Here is a 13,869-nt window from a genome sequence, read left to right as displayed (position 1 = left end):
AGAGATGACTAGAGGTGAGGTGAGGCTGGGAAGAATGAAGTACAAAAGATTTTGTTTTGTTTTGTTTTTCTGAGACAGATTTTTTTCTATGTAGCCCTGGCTGTGCTGAAACTCACTTTGTAGACCAGGCTAGTCTTATAGAGATCCACATGCCTCTACCTCCTGAGTGCTGGGGTTAAAGGCGTGCACCACCACCTCCTGGCCACAAAATATTTTAGAACAATGAAAATACTGTGTGTGCTTCCAGTATAACAGGTGATTGTTATTCATTTATTAAACTCCAAAATGTACAATGCTAAGAGTAAACCATAACTGGCACTATGGATTTTAGGTGAAGTGTGGATAATTATGTCTCAATGTAGAGTCACTACTGAATAGATCATCCTACAAATGGTATCCTTTTGAAAGAGAATATGGATAGTGGAGGAGGGAGGCTATGCAGGTTGGGGATGGAGCAAAAGGTATATGAGAACTCTATTACATTATCAATTTAATTTTCATTGCTCTAAAATGGCCTTTTAAAAATGCTTCAAGAAAATCCTTTCACCACAGTTAAAAATGCTGTGTAAAAGGTGGCCTACATAAATCTGTCTTAAAACACCTACTTAATTCTAATTTACACTACTAGGAAAATCCTCCCCTTCTGTAGGGTTACAGCAGGTAACGTGGGAAGGTGACATTCCACCTACCTAACCCTCTAGGCCCATGTAAGCAGATTGCAGCAGTCTAATTCTCCTGTTTAGAGGTAATAGGAGTCTATGCATATCCATTCCTCCATCAGGGGAACCAACAGGGAGGCTAAGAAAGACGAGCAGAACCTCCATCCATGTCCCACCTCTACTTCCCTCTCCTCTAGGAGGAACAAGCAAGTGAATACTTCATCTCAATCAGAGGCACAAAGGAAAGTCATTGCTCCCCCTTCTCCAAGGAAGAAGTTAGCAGAACCAAGGGAGATGGCTGGTCACCCAACTGTCACAAGAAGGCTATTTTCAGTTCAGTTCACACAAATGGTGTTACTTTGACCCTGCAAGAAACTGAAATCTAAATGATTCACATATTATATCTTACTATGGACACTGGTTGTTAAAACAGAAGATTGAATTACACTCAAACTTCTGTAATTTAAAAAATACACGGGATATATATAAACTTCTACAATTTAAAAAATACACAGGATATATATAAAAATTACTATCCCAAGAACCAAGAAAAAGGAACAATAATCACTAAGCCTTAACATCAAAATGATTCATGCACTGGAATTATTTGATGAGAATTTGAAAACTGACATCATTAAAATATTCAACATGAAATTACCAATCCATTTGAAGTTAACAAGAACAGTAACCAATGATCCAATATTTGTGTTAGCCACAGTGCAGAAAGGGGAAAGCAAGATTGTAAGTCTAAGGAATAATAGTAAAAATTTTTAAATTTTGCAACCTAATAAACATACAGATTCAAGTATAAAAGTGAATCTCAAACAGAATAAATCCAAACTAAGAGAACTTAAACTGATATTTCCAGCAACTAACAACTCTTGAGAACATCTGGACAAAGTGGTACATTAGTTATGACAAGGTACTTTTCTTCAGGAACCACAGAGGCCAGGAGGAAATACCACAACATTTTTCAAGTGCTGAAAGAAAAGAACTGTCAACCTCAAATTATATATCTGGCAAAAATATCCTTAAATAATGAAAGGGAAATCAAGATATTCTCAGATGAAGGAAAACTCAAGAGATATTGTTGCTCATGATCCCATCATTAAATAATGCCTTTAAACAAAGAGGAAATGATAACAGAAGAATGACTTCACAAAGGAGAGAAGAACTCCAGGATAGGTAAAAATAGTGATAATATAATGAACTATTCTTTCTCAAGAGTTTTATAAATCATAGCCAAAGAATGAAGAAAAACCTCTGACATCATTTCTTCTGATACTTAGTGTGCCTACGGGAAATAGTCAAGACAAACCATTAGAAGGAATGTAACATGATATAAATGCAAGGGAAATTTCTGTATTTTAGTAAAATTGATGAAATTCCAATGGTAGGCTATATTAAAATCTTTATGTATAATTATGTAATAATTACTGGGAAAACTATGCAGTCTGATCTAATAAAAATGAAATATAAATACAAATGGAATCCCAAAATCCATTTCATTGAATCATGAGAATGTAAGAAGAGAAAGAATAAGACACTATGGAATGCTCAACTCTAACTGGAACCTCTATCTAATCTATTAGATTATATCCCTCCACCCAAGGCTCAGGGCTCATTTTAGAAGAGGAAGCAGAAATATCTAAGATACAGAACTAATAGATGTCTGCAGTAAAATATTATTTTCTGGACATGACAGGAAAGTCATATGCATGAACTTACAGCAGCTATAACTGCTTACATAAGACCCACACAAAAGCAAGCCAGTCAGATTCCTAATATTCACAGAAAGGCTAATGTCAGACCACCTCTAGCTGAGACACTATTGGCAGCTGATGGAAAGGACAGTCAGTTTTATTCTGGGATGTAACCTCTGATGTTCCAGAAGATAGTCCTACAACCACATACACACAGAAAGCACTAAATGATCTTAGGGACTTTTTAAAAAAAAGAGCGTGTGAAGTTGCAAAGGGAAAGTGGTGGAAGGACAATCAGAAATGCAAAGAAGATCATGTACAACCCTTATAAATACCAAAGGACAAGGGAATATTATTCAAAAACTACATATATAATTTTGAAAACAAGATGAAAGGGACCATTTCCTTTCATGCAACAAATTACCAAAACAGATCATTTCAATATCTCTAAAATTTTTAAAGAAATGTAAATCATACCTGAGAAACTCCTCCCAAAATCTTCAGATCTAAAAGGTTTAATTGGATAATTCTACAATAAAAAAACTAATAATTCAATACATTTTCTTCTGGAAAACAGAATAGGAGGAAACATTTCACAATCAGTTTTTATAACATTAGGTTTTAACATGATATAAGAATTCAAGACAAAACAAAATGGAGACTACAGGAGAAACATTTAATTAATATACTAAGTTCTTAAAGAATTAACTAGGGCCATGGAGACGGATCCATGGGGAAAAGCAGTTTCACACAAGCCTGATGACTCAAGTTTACCCCTCAAAATCCACCTAAAAAGCCAGATGCAGCTGTGTACATTTGCAATCCTAGCATGCCTATGGTGTGATGGGAGATGAAGACAGGGCAATCTGCTAGCAGCTTATAGCTAGCTTGGAGGACCCCGCATAGCAGAAACATCAGCAGAGACCTTGCCTTTACAAGGAATCCTTTTCTCCACATTCACAGGATGGAAACTTCTTAGCTCTACTATGAGTCTTCAATGTTGAGAATATACCAAGAGCCCTTATGTTTATAAAAGAACAAAAAGATAACTCAATTTCAAATGGGCAAAGTCTGAACAAACATTTCTCCAAACAAAATATGCAAATGAGTAATGAACAAACAGAAGATGCTCAACATTATCAGTCAACAAACATGCAAATCAAAACCATAATTAAATAGAGCTTTATATTCACTCAGAAACTATGGGTGTTGACAAGGATGTGAAAAATAGCAATGCATTGTTGGCCAGATCATAAAATGTTACAACTACTTTGGATTATAATTTGACATTTCCTTAAAGTGTTAAACAGTTACCATGTAATTCAGACATCCCTCTTCTAGGAATATACCTGAGGGATATGAAAACATTATATCCATATGAAAGGTTATATATGAATGTTTATAACAGTTTTATTCATGATAGCTAAATTTTCTGCCAATTGATGAGCAGAAAGACAAACTGAGTTCTATCTATATTTGGGGAAATAAAAGAATGAAGGAGTTGACTTGGTGGGTAATATGTTTCCAGTACAATCACCAGCATACACATAAAAAGATGGTCATGGTATACTGGTAAGGTGGAGTTAGGTAGATTCCTGTCTCAAAAAGCAAAATAGCTCTTAAGGAAGGAACAACACCAGTGTTTACTTCTTTTGGCCTCCACACTCATGTGCACATGTAGCTGTACAATTGTGAAGCACAATCTGAACCAAAGTACACACAGTAATAAAAAGTAAAAAAGGAAAGAAAGTGTAAAGTTCTAATAAATTATACAATATGGATGAACCTTGAAAATATTAATCCCCAAAAGAAATCAACCATAAAAGTTGTCCTATTCTATTATTTGGAAGAAAATTGGGTGAGTTCTTTAGCCTGGGTGTGGGAAAAGGCTTATGTGACTCAGTGTCCAAGAGTGATAATGGGAAAAAGCTGATAACTAAATACAGAAAAATCCTTTTGCAGCTGAGCTTGGTGCATGCTTTGAATTTTAGTACTGGGTAAGTGAAGGCAAGAGAATCATAAGACCTTGTCTCAAAATAGCAGGCAAGTAAGAAAACAAAACCTTTGGCAAACCATAGAAAACAAGTATCCAGAAGAACAAAGAAATTTTAAAAATTATTTGTAATAAATATCACAGATAAAAACCCAATTATCGTCATCACAAAAAGTCTTAAAATTGAGGATATAAGCCCCCCAAATCAATAGAAAAAGGAAGAAAAGACTTTAACAGATAATGCACATACAGAAAATATCAAAAAAGGCTCTTAAGCATATGAAAAGATATTCCAAGTTACTCATAATTAGAAAAATGCTAATTAAACTACACTGAGATATCATTTCTCACCTATCAGATATAGAAAAATTAAAAAGTCTAGCAAATGCTTTGGTGATGAGGCTTTGGGAGAAGAGACATTTCATGCACTGCTAGAGGGGAATTGGGAAATACATATCAAAACTTCATTTGACACATGTGTACTGTGTTATTATTACACCTATAAGACCTGACCCTGAAGATATTTCAACAGTATGAAAATCCATATATTCCAGCTTGTTTCTTGAAACAATATAAGTACAAACTATTGGAAACAACCTAAGATACTTACAGCCAGGAGGAGGGGCTTTGAATAATCTATGGTATACACCTAGCCTAATACGTTGTACCTTCTCATAAAAGATAGAAGATGTTTATGCACTGACACAGAATGGCTGCTAGGATATATTTCCAACTGCAAGAACAAAGCCTGAAAGTGTCTATAAAGTGCCATGCTTTATGAAAGAAAATAACTGGTCTAGAAAAATGTATTTTTATTTGTATTTAGAGGGGTGCAGAAAAGCTAAGATGTTGACTACTTAAAGGAGACAAGGAGAATGAGGTGAGAAGCAGAAAGGCAGGCAGGGGTTCCAGTTGCAATGCTTCTTGTGTCTTGGACTGTGGCATTGTTTTACATACACCTCTTAAAGCATTAACAAAGTTAGAGAAAGCAAAAGGAATCCAATCAGATTCTAAATCTTGGGATTTTGTTGTCGTTTCATTTTGGGTTTGCAAGAGAATGCCTTTGTTTTAATATATTTTAAAGTATTTGAGGGATAAAAGAACATTATGCCCATCATTAGCTCTCCCAATTCAGAGAAAGAAGTATGTGTGTGAGCATGTTGGGAGTTGTATGTGTTATGTTTGTAGAGGATGGTTGATAAATAAAGAAAATATGGGAAATATCTTAATATTTGATAAACAGAGTGGCCTTCTTGGGAGGGAAGAGACAGACCTAGCTCAGGTAGATTTGTTTACAGTGATGAATGTACAGTCATAAGTTTAAAAAAGGGCCTTATAAAGTGATATTTTACCTTGTTAGCAGGCTTCTTCACAGCCGTGGGTTAGTGATGCAGAAATGACTTTCTGTATACTCTAGGATTTAGTGAGTAAATATATTATGGATAACAGCAGAGATTTCTCAGTGTTTATGAAAGGAATTATAAAAATCAAAAGAGGAAAGGTAGAATGAACTTTAGTATGGGTTTAGAATTTAGAGGAATGAGTGTGAACTTGAAATTCCTAGACAGACAGATAGATAAATAGCCTTTACTGAAATAATAAAGACAAAAGTTATGAATGATTTGATTGTTTTAATCTCTTAGCCTAGCTGACTTTGATGCCTGTAAGAATGACCATTCAATATCCACATCAAGGGTTCTAAGTACTACTGTCCATTTTAAAGAAATGAAGGCAATGCTCAGTTGATTAATAACAATTAGACAAAAAGACTTAGGAGCCAATTTAAAGAACCCAAACTGGAGCAATCTAAGAAGCAAAATAAATATTGATAATAAAGGATCATAATTCACTAATTAGAATAAAATTGCAAATATAATATCAATAAATACATGAATAAATACTCTTATGATATGGGAGAGAAAGGTCTTTCTTACAGTAGAAAGCAAAAGAATATTTATTCTATACAAAACATTCCTGGAATCAGAAGTTCACTATTTGACAGGCATCACAGTAAACTTTCCTCAGACATGACCTGAGTGATGTTAAACTAGTGAGGAAAAGGGAGAGAAGTAATAAGATACCAGCATAGTGTTGACTGTCTTCCTCCCACTGAGATACTGTCCTGCAAGGTGGAGCGATAGTGCTTAGAGAGTGGAGGCACCAGGAAGACATGACCTTGACCAAGTGACTATCGCCAATAGAGACAGCCATCAACCTCATGTGCCCTCTGATGTAGTGCACTGAGGGGGACACATCATTACTTTTGTGTGGCTGGCTCATGACAAAAATCACACAATCAAAATCTAACCAGGAGGAAACAGCAGACAACAAACCAAAATTAAGAGACATTCTGTAAAATAACAGAATGGTCTGTACTGTTCAAACACATCAATGCTTCAAAACACAAAAACAAGCTGAAGATATTGTCCCAGACTAAAGGAGACTGAAGTCACAGCCAATTACACCACATCATAGTAGATTTTCTTAGCTTTAATGGGCTCTACTAGGAAAACTGGAAAAATCTGAGTTTTTTTAAACTTCCACAAAAATATTTTTTTTGTTTCATGGCTCTGGAAGTGGGAAAGACCCTGGGAGACTAACTTGCATTAGGAAATTGACTTTTGGTTCACATATAGCAATCTACATGTGCCTTCATATAGAAGAAGATGCCAAAAGGTCTGATTATGCCTCTTTTATAAGGATACCAAGACAATTCATGACGATTCTACCATTATGACCTAATAATGTCTCAAACATCTCATTCCTAATACCACTATACCATAACTTTAGGGATTAAGATTTCAGCATATGAACTTTGAGTGGATACAAATGCAAGCATTTCATTCACAGCATGAGTGGAATAATTGTTGTGCTTAAAAGTATGTTTCTAAGAGCAAGGTGTGTCCTCTGACATCCTATGGTACCATCCTAAAATCCTAGCAACTCCTTATTTTGTTTGTGGATGTAATGTGTGTGACATATGAGCTTACACATGCCAGTCAAGTCCTCTATTGATGATGGTGTTGGTGGTGATTAAGAAAGTCTGCATTTAGTGGAGGTGAGGGTGAAGAATAACATATGCAAACATGACCCCTGTGGAGCTTTCCTGTCAGTCTGGCTCCTGTGCTTGGTGGCCTTCAGGGTCTGTGCTGAAGCTTGTCTTCCAGGCTCTAGGGTGGACACAAGCTAATACCTTCCCAACCTTCCTGGCCTGCCAGTCCTTTGTCACCACGCTGTCCATGCATACTTGAAAATATCTGAGTGTCCATAAGCAGATGTGGAGTTTCTGTCCCACAACAACATTTGGAGTTACAGGCCACATACACACACAAAAACATGTGTTTCTTTGTAAAACTTGAAATATTGCCACTGTGCTTAGTTGTCCAAGAGTTGTACAAGAAAGCAGCTCTATAAGACCAGTCTCTGCCTTAGTCACCCCATGAGCTCCCTTGTATGTAACATGTCCTATTTATTGCTTTGTGGCAAACTGGAATCCAGAGCCACCAGGGAGGCTAGTGCAGGGTTCCTTACCCATCATCTGATTCCTAAAAGCAACCAGGGGGCTGTGTATACATGTGGCTGGCTGTGTGTGATGAGCTAAATCTGCTCACTGAAGCAGTGCTGAGGCCTGTCATTTTTAAGATGAATTTTGTGAGTCTCCCCTTTTTGTGTTTCACTGTGTCATATTAGTTTAAGAAAATAAAATTTGGAATTAATTTTTTTAAAAAAAGAAAGTCTGCATTTATGCCAAATAAAAAATATAAAAAGCTTGCAAATGTCCAGTTGATGCCCCAAAGACAAGGTATAGAGAGCAAAGAGTAAAGACCTTTGTGTTCATGTTCAGAACATGTTTCAGGTTGATAGATAACTGTCTAAGAAGCCAGTGGACAGGCATTTCCAGGTACATGTTGGCTTGCAGAAAACAGCAACTGCCATTTGGATAGTTTTCAAATCAAAACTGGACAAAGAACACACTACCACTGTTCCTTAAAGTCCTGACCAGTTTGTCAGATGCACGCTACTCTGTTGAACACTCTCCAGACCCACTCAGTAAAGGCAGAAAGCCTGAGAACCAGAGAACTGCATTCAGGTAGGGAAATTTTAGAGGGAATGAGGAAAAGATGAATGCATGGAGAAGAAACAGATGTATGAAAATGAAGATGTGAAAGACCATGAAATATCCACGGTGAAATAACCTATGCAAATTAGTAAGTAGTGAATTAACAATTTCAAACCACCCAGGAAAGAATCACCCTATAAGGTACAGTTTATTAGAGATATTCTAAACTGAGGATATCTAAACTGAAGTGTGTTCTCTTGTCAACTAGCTGTGTGGGACTATTAAAGATGTAAAATCTAGTTAGTCTAAAATGACTTGTGCTGTGAAGGTAAACACATTAGAATCTAAAGACAGAATAATAAGAGTATACAACATCTTATTAATCATGTGTTGATTACATGCAGAATAGTTTACATACAGTGGGTTAAATAAAAGCATGTCATTCAAACAAATTAAATCTGCTTATTTTATGTTATTGAAGCTTAAATTATTTCTATTAGACAGCCCTCTTCTTTGCAAAGTTTGTTCAGTTCTTCCTCACCAAGTCCATCCTATTGAACACCTCACCCTCCCTTGGCACTCGTTAACTCCCTTGATTTATTTTCCTTCAAGGCACTTGTCATCTCAGATACTATACATCTTACTTATTTTTTTCTATCACGGTTTCCATTATTGAACAATTTTTATAGTTTTTTTCTGCTTTGTTCACTCTTATATCCCAGACATGTCATTCACTTGTATCTTTATTTTCACAGTGGGTATTAAATACCTCATATTATATCCATCAATCCCTCCACATCACCTATAATACCTTGTACATAGTAGGCTTATAAAAACCTTTGTTGAATCCATTTTTCTAAATAATATTTGAGCAGTTCTCCAATTGATCATATTAGCATGTGCTCCAGTCTCATGCCATACCCTTCTTCCTTTTTGTCCTAATGGGAACAGAGACAGCCCAATGGCAGTCCCACTGAGGAAGAGTAGAGAAGAAGAACACTTGTTTCCTAAAAGCCAGTCATGAGGAGTTCAGTAAATAGAGGCATTACATACTTAAAAATATAGTCATTCAGCTATCAACCTACCTCTTGTAGAAACACCATACCTCTTGCAGAAACGCCATTGGATGTTGCCTATAGAAATAACAAAATGTAGGCGTGGAGAAATGGCTCAGTGGATATTGGCTAAATAAGTATGAGGACATAAGTTTGGATCCCAAACACTCACAGAAAAGCATGTTTATAACTCTTGTGGGAACAGAGCATTCCCCATCCCAAAATCAGTTTTTCAAGTCAGAGTTTCTCACTGAACATGGAACTCAAGGTGGTGAGTGATGGATGAAGACAGCTGATATTGACTCCAGGCTTCCATACTAGCCCAGGTATATGTATGTACCCACTTGCATATGGACACACATACACACACACACACACACACACACACACACACACACACACACACACAAATATTGACAGGTCTTATCTTCCAAGTAGGAGGGATCCAAATAAATAAGAAAAGAAATCCCCAGATTCTCCCTCAGTGTAGTGATAGACTGAAGAAGCACAAAAAGGACATGGTCAAGCCCAGGGCCACAAGATGAGATGAGAAATTTGCACATTATTTCCCCACCAAGACTAGAGTCCAGACTCTACCCTCCATCCAGTCTACAGGGGATGGGGTAGGGACTGGAGTGGGAAGAAAGCATCTTGGGGCATGTGTCAGAGTATAGATGAGATGGGTAGATTTTGTAAGCCCCTCATGAACTATAGGTGGACAACACAGTTACACGATTCAAAAAACAAACAAACTAAGGCTGAGCACACTGGGTGCAAACAGTTGAGAAACTAAAAGCTTCTTTTAGACAAGACAAACTGTTACTCATTACAAAAATAAGGGTGGGGTTGCTTAAGGTTGTTTTTTGTTTCTCTAATGAAAATTAGAAAACATGAAGTCAAACCTAAAACAGCCATCTGTTTAAAATGAAATAATTTCAAATAACAAGCCCCCAGGGACCACCCCCCATTATTCATAAAATCTGTTTTATTTGAAATTGGGCATTGGTACAAGACCAACAAAATTCAATATTTACTGTTGGCTGAGAACAACTAATGGGTGTTAGGGGAAGAGGTGAGGGATAAAATTTTCTTCCTTATAAGCTACTGTTTGAGAGCTAGAAATAAAAATCTCTCAGTTCTCTATTCTGCCAACTGCAGGCCCACATGTAACTAGGGGTCTAAATGTTTCTTCTGATGGTGTTTAAGAACTATGCGAAAGGGTGCAAGATGGGGCTCCCAAGGCCTGAGCTAGTTTAGCATCTAGTAACTTGCTGGGGAGCCCTTGGCAGGTAAGACTTGTCTTCGGCTCCAGCATCCTCATGTGGAAAATGAGAGGTCTTCAAGGAAATTTCTTCCTTTTCTGTTCTTTTCTCATGTAAAAAGAAATGCCAATCCTTTATCTTTAGCCAAACCTCTAGAACCTCTTTCCTTTGATGAACAGTCTCTATGACCTCCTACCTAATGCAAAATAAAACCCCTGTGCATTGAAGTCTTTGGCAATGTAAAATGATGGATCATTATGCATCACTCTCAAACATTTCAAGCAGCTTATATTTTAATGTATGATCCAATCGTGGAATGCCAGGGCTTGAGGATGGTCCTGGATTCCCTTAGTTCAGACTTACATTGTAATGACAAGGAAACTGAAGCCTAGAAAGGGGAAGGGACAGGTAGTCCAAAAAGAGTCTTTAGTTGGAATCAGAGATGAGCCTACAGCACAGATGGGTTGAGTGTTCTTCCTCCACTATACTGGGGGTTTTTCCCAGTCTCAAGAATGTGCTCCCAAACCCGTGCATCTTTTGAAGGGCAATGGCCAACTGCCACACTTTATGATTAATATATCACAATTGTTTTGTTTGATTATATGATGTCTCAGGTTGCTAGGTGGGCTCTGCTTTTAAGTAGTTGGCAAGATTCCTCCCCTTCCAGATTAATAATGAAAGTAAGGCTGAGACACTGTGCCCAAGGATGGGAATCTACGCCACTCTGCACCACAATCTAGTAACCATTCTCTTGTTTTATATGTTCTTTACTTAACCATTATTGACAAATCTGGCATGCTTAAGAAAAGATAGAATGGGCAGGAGGCACATCCAATGGTGACTAAGAGAAGGTTAAGGAAACTGGAGACTCCATGAGTTTAATCTTAGACCTGACTGAGCCCCATAGCAGGATTTTAGGAGGCTCATCTTGTGTTATTAGTGGGTAGAAAAGGACTCCTGGGCTACCCTGCTGCTCAAGGCCCCACTCTTGCTCCCAAGCGAACACCTAGAAAATATATAGGCAGGTTCTGGTACTCCCTAGGAGTGTTTGGTTTCAAATGGGATTACTGTAGTGACACTCTTTGATACTGCCAAGGGCTTATTTTGAGGGTTGTGGCTACAACTAACATAATCAAGCTCTTTATTCCATGGCTGGGGCATCTCTAGAAAGAACCATATTGTTCACTTTAATTCCAATGTCAGCACAACTATTTTAACACCAAGTGGGTCAGATTTGACTCCAAATCCCTGAAATTAATTTTAGAGTGGCAGTGAAATAAAATAGCATACTTTGAGCTTTGTTGTAACATGTTCATGCAACACACAGCAAAGAAAATGTAGTAATTAGAGGTTAAATTAATCCTTGACAGACATGCAGCTTAGAAACACTGTGCCCTCCTCCAAAAACCTAGCATAATGCATGCTAGTCTTTCAGAATCAGACTCACAAGGCATGTGATGTTGGCAATTACACCAAAACTACCGTCCCATTTTGAATTCCAAGGTCAGTGCTGGAATTTCCAGAGCCAGATATTAACACTGTAAACTCCCTGAGAATGAAACCCAAAAAAGGTTTTGCAAATGCCAGCAAAGACCACCCAGCAAAGCTTTCCATAGCACTGGCTTCCCAACTGGACTGCAGGGTAAAACATCATCCCTTCAGAGGCCCTGTGGCCATGATGGATCATTCCCTTGTATCCTCCACTGTCCAGCTTGTTCCAGTCTTGCATGTGTGTTGTCCATCCTGATCACACTGAGCACAGCACAGGCAGATACAGGGTAGATTACCATACAGCACAATGCATCTCCTCTCACTGCTTTTGATCTGCTCTGGAAAAATACCTGTCTACTAAAATTTCTGAGCAAAAGGCATCTTCTTGACATGCCCAAGAACTGGAGGATAGATATGTGCCCCACCCAGCAGCCTTTCTATATTGCCCTGGAAACGTTGGGCAGCTCTCTGTGCCTCAGTTTTCTCTTCTGTAAAATCACCCTGGAATTTACCTTCCATCATTTCAGTATAGTGACAACAGTCTGTTTGCTAATTGGGGTCATCAGAGAGGCAAGCAGACTTATGGTCCCAATCTCCTTTGCAACTGAGGTGCCAGTGTGCCACTGAAAGAAGAAGAGAGTGGTTTTTTTTTCTTCAGACTGAAATCCTAGGGAAAATTATGAATGGATGACATATGGTTTAGCAGTGTGGGGCTTGGTCTAATTGAACAAAACACTCTGGATTCCCCAAAGTACTGCACTTTATTGCCATGTCTTTAGTCCTTAAAGGCCCACACTCCCCTCCCTAGATAGAAAACACAAGCCCGGGCCAGAAGACTCTCCTAGCCCAGATGCCATTTCATTCAGTAGCTTTGGCCCTTCTGCCTGACCTCTTCTAAAAGCAGCAGAAAGGTTTCCCTATGGTCTAGTGTCCAGGAACTCCCACAGATAAAAGAGAAAAATATAGAGGCTGATTGGGCAAGAGAGACAGCAGGTTACCCATAGAAACTAAGAAACTACAGGTAGAGTGGGGCTTAGACTTCTCAGTACAGAAAGAATCACTGGAAAAACCAAGGTCAAAAGACAGAGTCACGTGAACTTTCTCCAGGACCAGGCAAGGTCCTTGTCTTATGGATTAGAGTGGGATAAACAGTAGGGATGTCTAAAGTTTGAGGCAAATGAGGGAAGGTCAAAATGTCTTTCTGGGTAAGGAAAGTTCCACAGAATTTGCAAAGAGCTTTTTGCCCTCTTTTGCCCAAGACCTCCTTAGAAGATTGTGTCCCTGGAAGCCTTTACTCTGGGGAGTTCAATGCCTTTTGCCGGGTTTCTTTCCTCAGGGGACTCTTAGATTTTAACATGTCCAGTTGTTTGGAAATCAAGGAGGTCATATTTTAGGAGAGAACCTGAGGCTCCAAGGAAACCAAGGAAGCTCAGGAAAGAGGGCAGAGGAGAGAACAACTGGAGGGGAGAGAGGTCAGACAAGAAGCTCAACTCTTGCTTCCATCTCCTCTCTTTGGATACATGCTCCAGGAATAACAGCTCTTGGCTGGTAACTGAGAGCAGGACCCCACAGGATGTAGATGAATATGGCATAATATGCTCTTTCTCACCTTGGTGGGGAACTCCTTGACTAACAACCTCCAGCTC

General features: G+C 38.2%; 1 protein-coding gene across 4 annotated transcripts in view; it reads right to left on the bottom strand.

Moving 5' to 3' along the window:
- Positions 1 to 13,869, bottom strand: part of Mamld1 (mastermind like domain containing 1) — a 121,592-nt gene that overhangs the window by 97,777 nt on the left and 9,946 nt on the right. The window contains exon 2 of one of the 4 annotated variants that reach the window (XM_031363425.1): positions 9,501 to 9,548. The exons of the other annotated variants lie outside the window; for them this stretch is intronic. The gene's annotated coding sequence lies outside the window, so the exon portion shown is untranslated. The remainder of the gene's footprint in view (positions 1 to 9,500; positions 9,549 to 13,869) is intronic. 4 annotated transcript variants of the gene reach the window in all.

The sequence above is a fragment of the Mastomys coucha genome, chromosome X (assembly GCF_008632895.1).
Source record: "Mastomys coucha isolate ucsf_1 chromosome X, UCSF_Mcou_1, whole genome shotgun sequence".
Classification (NCBI taxonomy): domain Eukaryota; kingdom Metazoa; phylum Chordata; class Mammalia; order Rodentia; family Muridae; genus Mastomys; species Mastomys coucha.
This window is presented reverse-complemented; position numbering and strand designations above follow the sequence as displayed.